This window comes from Rhinoderma darwinii, chromosome 1, assembly GCF_050947455.1.
Source record: "Rhinoderma darwinii isolate aRhiDar2 chromosome 1, aRhiDar2.hap1, whole genome shotgun sequence".
NCBI lineage: Eukaryota > Metazoa > Chordata > Amphibia > Anura > Rhinodermatidae > Rhinoderma > Rhinoderma darwinii.
Genome location: NC_134687.1, coordinates 278,867,728 through 278,877,088, shown reverse-complemented (window position 1 = coordinate 278,877,088; position 9,361 = coordinate 278,867,728).

Below are 9,361 nucleotides of genomic sequence, written 5' to 3'. Positions count from 1 at the left end.
TGAGTGAGTGCTTCATAGCAACGTGTCATGCAAACTTCTCACTGTCAGTGAGCATTGGCTAACTTTTAAAGTATGTGTTTCTTTGCATTGTCTTTTTAGCAAATAAATAATAAAAGTTATATTTTAGCCCACACTATTGTAGCCAGCCGTAAATTAGGGCTTTTGTTTGCTTAACAGCAAATTAGTTTAAAATTTTGTCGTTTATATTTAGTGGACCCTCCCCCCCTCAGAGTGACAGTTGGAGCTGGTTGACAGTTGGAGCTGGTTGGAGCCAGTAGTGACCAGTTCTGCAGGAAGATCAGCACATAGCAGTTAAGCCCCCGAAGACATGCTAGGGCCTTTGACTACAAAATCTGAGAAGCTACTGTAAGTAACCCCAGGAATTGGAAACAGAACCAGAGAGCCTGACAGGATAAAGAGGTACTGATTTGGGTTAGAGAAGCTCTTTACAGCATATATTCCTGGAATCAACCACGGGTAGCAGCAGAGTAGACTACCATAGCCTGGAAAATGCCATACTTGCACTTCGCTGTGTTGTGGATTGACATTATCACAAGACCTTGTATCTCCATTTTGTGTGGACTTGTAACTTTGTAACTGACATTTTGCAACTAAGTAAAGTCTGCTTTAAGCTGAGTCTGTTTAACTGCCACCACAGCCTCCTGTCTTCCTTTGTACACCTAACACCAAGGACATCCTAATACACCATCAGGACAGGAGCAGACACAGGGAGCGTCCCGGGGATTAAGGGAGTGACTTATTAACCCATGCAAACCCCCTTATGACTAGCTGTCAGCAAGGCCTGAGAGTGGGAAGGCCTGTTAGTCAATGTGAGCCGCACTTAGAGCCCAGCCGGCCTCCATTTTGTGGGCCTACGCCTGTCCCCTCCATTTTCTGGACTCCCGCTCGCATTCTACATCTACATGATACACAACACCATGTGCAAAAGACTTTGTTATAGTATATAGTGGCGAAGCTCCTGAGCACATCGGGTTGAATACATCTTACAATTGCTGCAGTCACGTGCTTTGATATAGGTGAATAAAGATAGGAATCATGCAAAAACATTCTAAGACCAGAACCCCTGATCAAACAAAAAAGACCATCATCATTTTAATACTTCTTTACTTCACACCATAATACAACACACAGCCTTCCATGATGTATAGATCAGTAATACAGCACTAATAGAAATCTATGGCTCCATACTGTTAGGAAAACACCTGTTCCCTTAAGGTCGCTATGACTACCTGTCTAGATTCTGGGCAGTTCATCTTTTACCTTGAGCCTATCTCACTTCTCTGTCCTTCTGCCAATCAGCTGTGGGCTTGTATTTATACCTGTCTTTTCCCTCCTGTCTTTGCTTGTGAATTTTCCTATCTCCTGGTTTCTGATCAAGCTCCTGACTGCTCCTGCACTTTTGTTTTCTGGACCTTGTGTATACTATCCTTGGCTTGTCTCTCGTTAACCCTCTGCTTACCGATTCTGATAATCCGCTCTTGCTTGGTTTTGACCGTGGCTTGTCTGATTACCTCTACTCTGTTTCTGGACGTTCAGTTAACCTATTGACTGTCTGGATTCCAGCTCAGATTTGCCTGCATTGCACCTCTTATCCAAAACTACACTCTGTTAAGACAACCTGGGTTCTAAGAAGCAAAGTCCATCCCATTTTGCGGTTGGTTCTGGTGAACACCTTAGAGTAGCCTTAGACACTGTCGATCAGAGTGGTTACGAATTTGAGGTTGCGGGTTTACGTACACGCTCTCTCCCGGCAGACTCCAGTAGCCTTGCGGTATCGTTCCACTTGCATTTCCATAACATATTCACAAGCCCTATATATAATTTTTTCCATGATGGAACCCATGCAATCTCAAGTGGAATAGATGCAAGGTTTGACTCAGCTGGTGCAAGGTCTGGCTGTAAAGGTTCAACAGCAGGAAACTGCGCAGGCCCGAGCACTCGCTCCATCTTTTATGGAGCCGGAAGTGAACTTACCTGATCGCTTCTCTGGAGATCGTAAGTCTTTTGTTAATTTTCGGGGCAGTTGTAAATTATATTTTCGTCTGAGACCTATCTCCTCTGGAGCTGAGCAGCAGCGAGTGGGTATCGTTATTTCGCTCTTAGAGGGTGATCCTCAAACTTGGGCCTTTTCATTGGGACCTGATGCTCCTGCACTATTTTCTGTGGAATCCTTTTTTGCAGCTCTGGGTTTAATTTATGGAGAACCACATGTCACTGCAGTAGCGGAGGCCAAGATGTTATCTCTCCAGCAGGGATTATTTTTCAGAGTTCAGACGATGGTCTACTTCTCAGTAGAATGATGCTGCGCTCTATTGCCAATGCTGCCGAGGCCTTTCAGAAAACTTAAAGGATCTCTTGATTAGTTTTCCTCCACCCCTTACTCTAGAGGATATTATGACCTTGGTGGAATGTCTGGACCGATGACTGCGTGAGCGAAAAAAATGAAACATTTGTTATGGCTGCTCCCCTTCCCTGCACTGAGAGCCCCTCTTACGTTGCACAAAAACCCATGCCGTTGGGCTCCACTATGTCTTCTCAGGAACGGAGACTTTTTCAAAAAAACGCAAAGGGGCTGGGGACACTGGTCACACACTTAAGAACTGTTCCAAACTGTTCCAAACGCCCAAAACGCCCAGCTCCGTAAATCTGCAGCGCCTTGATGCCCCCTGGGAATGCTATCTGGGCAGTCAGGATTTTCCCACATTTTCTAAAAAACAAAATTGTTGTTGCCTGTTGATTTGTGTTTTGATAATGTTTGTGTTTCTGGACAAGCATTTGTGGATTATGGTTTTGCACCAAATTTCTTATATCTTCAGGTTGCTAAAAAATTGGCTATCTGTCTTGTCCAGTTGAGTACCCCAGTCAAGGTTTCTGCTATTGATAGTACTCCTCTCGCTCAGGGGTCAGTTAAGTTCTCTACTCCGCCTATTATATTGAAAGTGGGTACTTTGCATGCTGAACAGATTTCTTTCTTTATTTTAGAAAATTTGCCTTCTGAAGTAATATTGGGTATTCCATAGTTGCAGACACACAATCCAGTTATTGATTGGGTGAAAGCAGATTTAGTTAAGTGGAGTTCTAAATGTTACGTTTTTGCATGTCTTTGTCTACTACTAATATCGCTTGCATCACACCATCATTGCCTGAGTATATTCAAGATTATGAGGATGTCTTTTCTCAAGTTGGTTCTGAATCTCTCCCTCCTCATAGACCGTACGACTGTCCTATCATACTTCTCCCTAATGCTAAGCTGCCCAAGGGGCGGAATTATAATCTTTCTGCTCCGGAATGACAGGCCATAAAAGATTATATAAAAGACAGTCTCCGTAAGTGTCATATTTGCCCATCTACTTTTTCTTTGTTGAAAAAAAAGATGGAGGTTTAAGACCCTGCATCGACTATCGTGAATTGAATAAAATTATGATATGTTCACACACAGTGTTCTTAGACGTAATTCGGGCATTTTACGCCTCAAATTATGCCTGATAAACGCCCCTAATACGCCTACAAACATCTGCCCATTGCTTGCAATAGATTTCACGGTGTTCTGTTCCCACGAGGTGCAATTTTACGCGTCGCTGTCAAAATACGGCGCGTAAAAAGACGCCTGCGAAAAAGAATTGCATGTCACTTCTTGGGACATTTTTGGAGCTGTTTTTCATTGACTCCATTGAAAAACAGCTCCAATAATGGCCGTAAAATACGCCGTGAAAAACGCGAGTCGCTACAAAAACTTCTGAAAATCAGGAGCTGTTTTCGCCTGAAAACAGCTCCGTATTTTCAGACGTTTTTGGTCACTGCGTGTGAACATACCCTTACTGTTATGAATCAATATCCTCTTACACTCATCCCAGACCTGTTTAATCAGATCTCAGGAGTCAGGTGGTTCTCTAAACTAGATTTACGCGGAGGCCTACAATTTAGTACGTATCCGAAAAGGGGATGAGTGGAAGACAGCCTTTATTACTCCAGGCGGTCATTATGAGTACTTAGTCATGCCCCTTGGTTTAAGTAATGCTCCAGCAGTTTTTCAAAACTTGGTGAAAGATATTTTCAGGAATTTTGTTGCATGCTTTGTGGTGGTATATCTGGATGATATTCTTGTATTTTCTTAGAATTGGTCCTCTCATGTTCAACATTTACGGTCAGTCCTTCAAATACTGAGGCGAAATTTGAAAATGTCTTTTTGGAGTTTAGGAAATTCGATTCTTAGGATATGTGCTGTCTCCTCATGATTTTCGTATGGACTCGGCTAAGGTTCAACCAATCCTTGATTGGGTTCAACCCACTTCATTAAAGGCTCTGCAGAGGTTCTTGGGTTTTGCTAATTTTTACCGAAAATGTATTTAGAATTTTTCTCCATTGCCAAACTTTTGACGGATCCTACTAAAGTGGGTTCTGATCTTGTTAATTGGAAACCTAGTGCAGTCTCTGCAGTAGAAACCTTAAAACAGTGTTTTATGAAAGTGCCTGTTCTTGTTCAGCCTGACCTTTCTAGTTCTTTTAATTTTTGAGGTTGATGCCTCAGAAATAGGTGTGGGGACTGTGTTGTCTCAAGGATCTTCTGTATTAACCAACTTACACCCCTGTGCTTTTTTTTCTCGTAAAATTTCTTCCACTGAAAAAAACTATTATATAAGTAATCGCAAGCTTCTTGCTATTAAGTGGGCATTTGAAGAGTGGCGCCACTTTCCAGAGGATGCCAGACATCAAATTAATATACTGACTGACCATAAAAACCTGACTTTTTTTAGAATCTGCCAAAAGACTCAATCCAAGACAGGCTAGGTGGGCCTTGCTTTTTTTTTATTTTTATTTTTACCAAATTTGACTTCATTGTAACCTACAGACCGGGTCTAAAAATGTCAAGGCCGACGCATTATCGCAAAGCTTTTGTTCCTCACAGCTCCCCGACTTTCATCCTGAACTTATTTTATCTAAGGGGTTAGTGGTTTCTGCAATATCATCTGATCTTACAACTGAAATTAAAGAATGTCAAGAACTTGCTCTGCAAACTATTCCTGCTGAGTACTTGTTTGTACCTCCTCAATATTCAGATTTAGTTTGCTCAATGAGTTACATGATTCTGTTTTGTGTGGTCATCCAGGGATAACTGGTACTAAAACATTGGTCTCATGGGACTATTGGTGGCCATCCTTGTCTCGTGATGTGAGTTTCTATGTCTCTGCTTGTGCTAAGACTCCTCGAACTCGTCCTATGGGTGAATTACTGCCATTGCCTGTTCCACAGAAACCTTGGTCTCATATGTCCATGGATTTCCTCACTGATTTACCTCCCTCCGAAGGGAAAACTGTCATTTGGGTTGTGCTGTACCGTTTTAGTAAGATGTGTGATTTCATTCCATTGCCTCAGCTCCCTGATTCCAAAACCTTGTCTAAACTATTTATTGATCAAGTGGTTCATCTGCATGGTTTTCCGGAAAATATTGTCTGTCGTAGAGGTGTACAATTTGTGGCTAGCTTCTGGAGAGCTTTCTGTAAAAAACTTGGTGAACAATTATCCTTCTCTTCTGCATTCCACCCTGAGAATAATGGTCAAACCGAGCGTTTTATTCAAACCTTGGAACAATATCTTAGGTGTTATATTGCTGACAACCAGGTTGAATGGTCTCATATTTTCCTTTAGCAGTGTTTGCTATAAATAATCACCACCATGTTGCTCTTGATCCTCACAGTTTTTCTGTAATTATGGTTTTCATCCTCGTTTTGGTTAATTTTCCAACTCTTCTAGTGATAGCCCTGAGATGGAAGTTGAATCAAATAAAATGTGCACAGTTTGGGCTCAGGTTCAATTGAACCTGAAGAACTCCCAAGTTATTCAAAAGAAAAATGCTAATAAAAAACGTACTGTGGGTCCTGTATTTCGTGTGGGTCAAAAAGTTCGGCTTTCTACGAAAACTCTGTGACTGAAAGTGCCTTCTCGTAAGTTTGCCCCTAGGTTTATTGGTCCATATGAAATTGTTGAAATAATTAAGTCTGTGTCGTTTCGTCTTTCTCTTCCTGCATCCTTTAGGATTCATAACATAATGTATTTCACAAATTTCTCCATCATCTGGTTCACTCAAGAAACCTCCCCCTTCAGTTCAGGTAGAAGGAGATATGGAGTTTGAGGGTCAGAGAATTGTGGATTCTAGAAGGGTCAGGGGGTACTCTACAATACTTGGTACACTGGAAGGGGTATGAGCCAGAAAAACGTACTTGGGTTCCTGCCCATTCAGTACACGCCAGTCGTTTGGTTAAAATTTTCACTTGAAGTTTCCTTTGAAACCTAGGCCAAGGCTTAAGGGTCCAGAGGCCCCTCGTAGAAGGGGAAGGGGGAGTACTGTTAGGAAAACACCTGTTCCCTTAAGGTCGCTATAACAACCTGTCTAGCTTCTGGGCGGTTCTTCTTTTACATTGAGCCTATCTCTTTTCTCTGTCCTTCTGTCAATCAGCTGGGGGGTTGTATTTATACCTGTCTTTTTCCACCTGTCTTTGCTTGTGAATTTTCCTATCTCCTGGTTTCTGATCAAGCTCCTGACTGCTCCTGCACTTCTCTTTTCTGGACTTCGTGTATACTGACCTCGGCTTGTCTCTCGTTAACCCTCTGCTTACCGATTATCCGCTCCTGGCTGATTTTGACCGTGGCTTGTCTGATTACCTCTACTCCGTATCAGGACTTTCAGTTAACCTGCAGGCTCCGTGCGTGTGACTTTTTCTAATTACACATTTGGATGAAATAATCAGATTTTAAGTTTCGTTTTGACTCTCAATCCAAGTTCAAGTTATTATACCCAAAGAATAAAGTGGACAGCACTTTGTTAACCACATCTTTATTTGAGGAAGTCACAGAGAAAAATCCATCAAGGAAAAAAGATTGTTGTTTACAACAACAGAAATATATTTTAATAAAGTAAACACACAAATTGCCTGGTTGTGTCTCAGCCTACGCTAAAAAGCTAATGATGTAATTAGTTCTAATTAGGACTTATGTACTTGCATGAGGAAGTTTGAGAATTCATCATTTATGGCAGATCTACCACAGACTATGGCTCCTACATTGCTAAGTACATGGAGCTGCTGTTTTACAATTAAATGTTGGAGATGTACATATGTTAACCCCTCGTTTCCCCTTTTTGTTGATCCGGAATCAGTACTCTGCAGGGTGCAGTGTTTCTAAACATTTTCCTCTCAGTCAAATTTCTATATTTTCTGTATTTCTCTGCCGTGCATTGATACAACACATCTTACCACATACATGTGTCTAATCTATGGAAGTCCTACTCTATGGAAGTCCCTACCTTTCTAGTTCTTTTAATTTTTGAGGTTGATGCCTCAGAAATAGGTGTGGGGACTGTGTTGTCTCAAGGATCTTCTGTATTAACCAACTTACACCCCTGTGCTTTTTTTTCTCGTAAAATTTCTTCCACTGAAAAAAACTATTATATAAGTAATCGCAAGCTTCTTGCTATTAAGTGGGCATTTGAAGAGTGGCGCCACTTTCCAGAGGATGCCAGACATCAAATTAATATACTGACTGACCATAAAAACCTGACTTTTTTTAGAATCTGCCAAAAGACTCAATCCAAGACAGGCTAGGTGGGCCTTGCTTTTTTTTTATTTTTATTTTTACCAAATTTGACTTCATTGTAACCTACAGACCGGGTCTAAAAATGTCAAGGCCGACGCATTATCGCAAAGCTTTTGTTCCTCACAGCTCCCCGACTTTCATCCTGAACTTATTTTATCTAAGGGGTTAGTGGTTTCTGCAATATCATCTGATCTTACAACTGAAATTAAAGAATGTCAAGAACTTGCTCTGCAAACTATTCCTGCTGAGTACTTGTTTGTACCTCCTCAATATTCAGATTTAGTTTGCTCAATGAGTTACATGATTCTGTTTTGTGTGGTCATCCAGGGATAACTGGTACTAAAACATTGGTCTCATGGGACTATTGGTGGCCATCCTTGTCTCGTGATGTGAGTTTCTATGTCTCTGCTTGTGCTAAGACTCCTCGAACTCGTCCTATGGGTGAATTACTGCCATTGCCTGTTCCACAGAAACCTTGGTCTCATATGTCCATGGATTTCCTCACTGATTTACCTCCCTCCGAAGGGAAAACTGTCATTTGGGTTGTGCTGTACCGTTTTAGTAAGATGTGTGATTTCATTCCATTGCCTCAGCTCCCTGATTCCAAAACCTTGTCTAAACTATTTATTGATCAAGTGGTTCATCTGCATGGTTTTCCGGAAAATATTGTCTGTCGTAGAGGTGTACAATTTGTGGCTAGCTTCTGGAGAGCTTTCTGTAAAAAACTTGGTGAACAATTATCCTTCTCTTCTGCATTCCACCCTGAGAATAATGGTCAAACCGAGCGTTTTATTCAAACCTTGGAACAATATCTTAGGTGTTATATTGCTGACAACCAGGTTGAATGGTCTCATATTTTCCTTTAGCAGTGTTTGCTATAAATAATCACCACCATGTTGCTCTTGATCCTCACAGTTTTTCTGTAATTATGGTTTTCATCCTCGTTTTGGTTAATTTTCCAACTCTTCTAGTGATAGCCCTGAGATGGAAGTTGAATCAAATAAAATGTGCACAGTTTGGGCTCAGGTTCAATTGAACCTGAAGAACTCCCAAGTTATTCAAAAGAAAAATGCTAATAAAAAACGTACTGTGGGTCCTGTATTTCGTGTGGGTCAAAAAGTTCGGCTTTCTACGAAAACTCTGTGACTGAAAGTGCCTTCTCGTAAGTTTGCCCCTAGGTTTATTGGTCCATATGAAATTGTTGAAATAATTAAGTCTGTGTCGTTTCGTCTTTCTCTTCCTGCATCCTTTAGGATTCATAACATAATGTATTTCACAAATTTCTCCATCATCTGGTTCACTCAAGAAACCTCCCCCTTCAGTTCAGGTAGAAGGAGATATGGAGTTTGAGGGTCAGAGAATTGTGGATTCTAGAAGGGTCAGGGGGTACTCTACAATACTTGGTACACTGGAAGGGGTATGAGCCAGAAAAACGTACTTGGGTTCCTGCCCATTCAGTACACGCCAGTCGTTTGGTTAAAATTTTCACTTGAAGTTTCCTTTGAAACCTAGGCCAAGGCTTAAGGTTCCAGAGGCCCCTCGTAGAAGGGGAAGGGGGAGTACTGTTAGGAAAACACCTGTTCCCTTAAGGTCGCTATAACAACCTGTCTAGCTTCTGGGCGGTTCTTCTTTTACATTGAGCCTATCTCTTTTCTCTGTCCTTCTGTCAATCAGCTGGGGGGTTGTATTTATACCTGTCTTTTTCCACCTGTCTTTGCTTGTGAATTTTCCTATCTCCTGGTTTCTGATC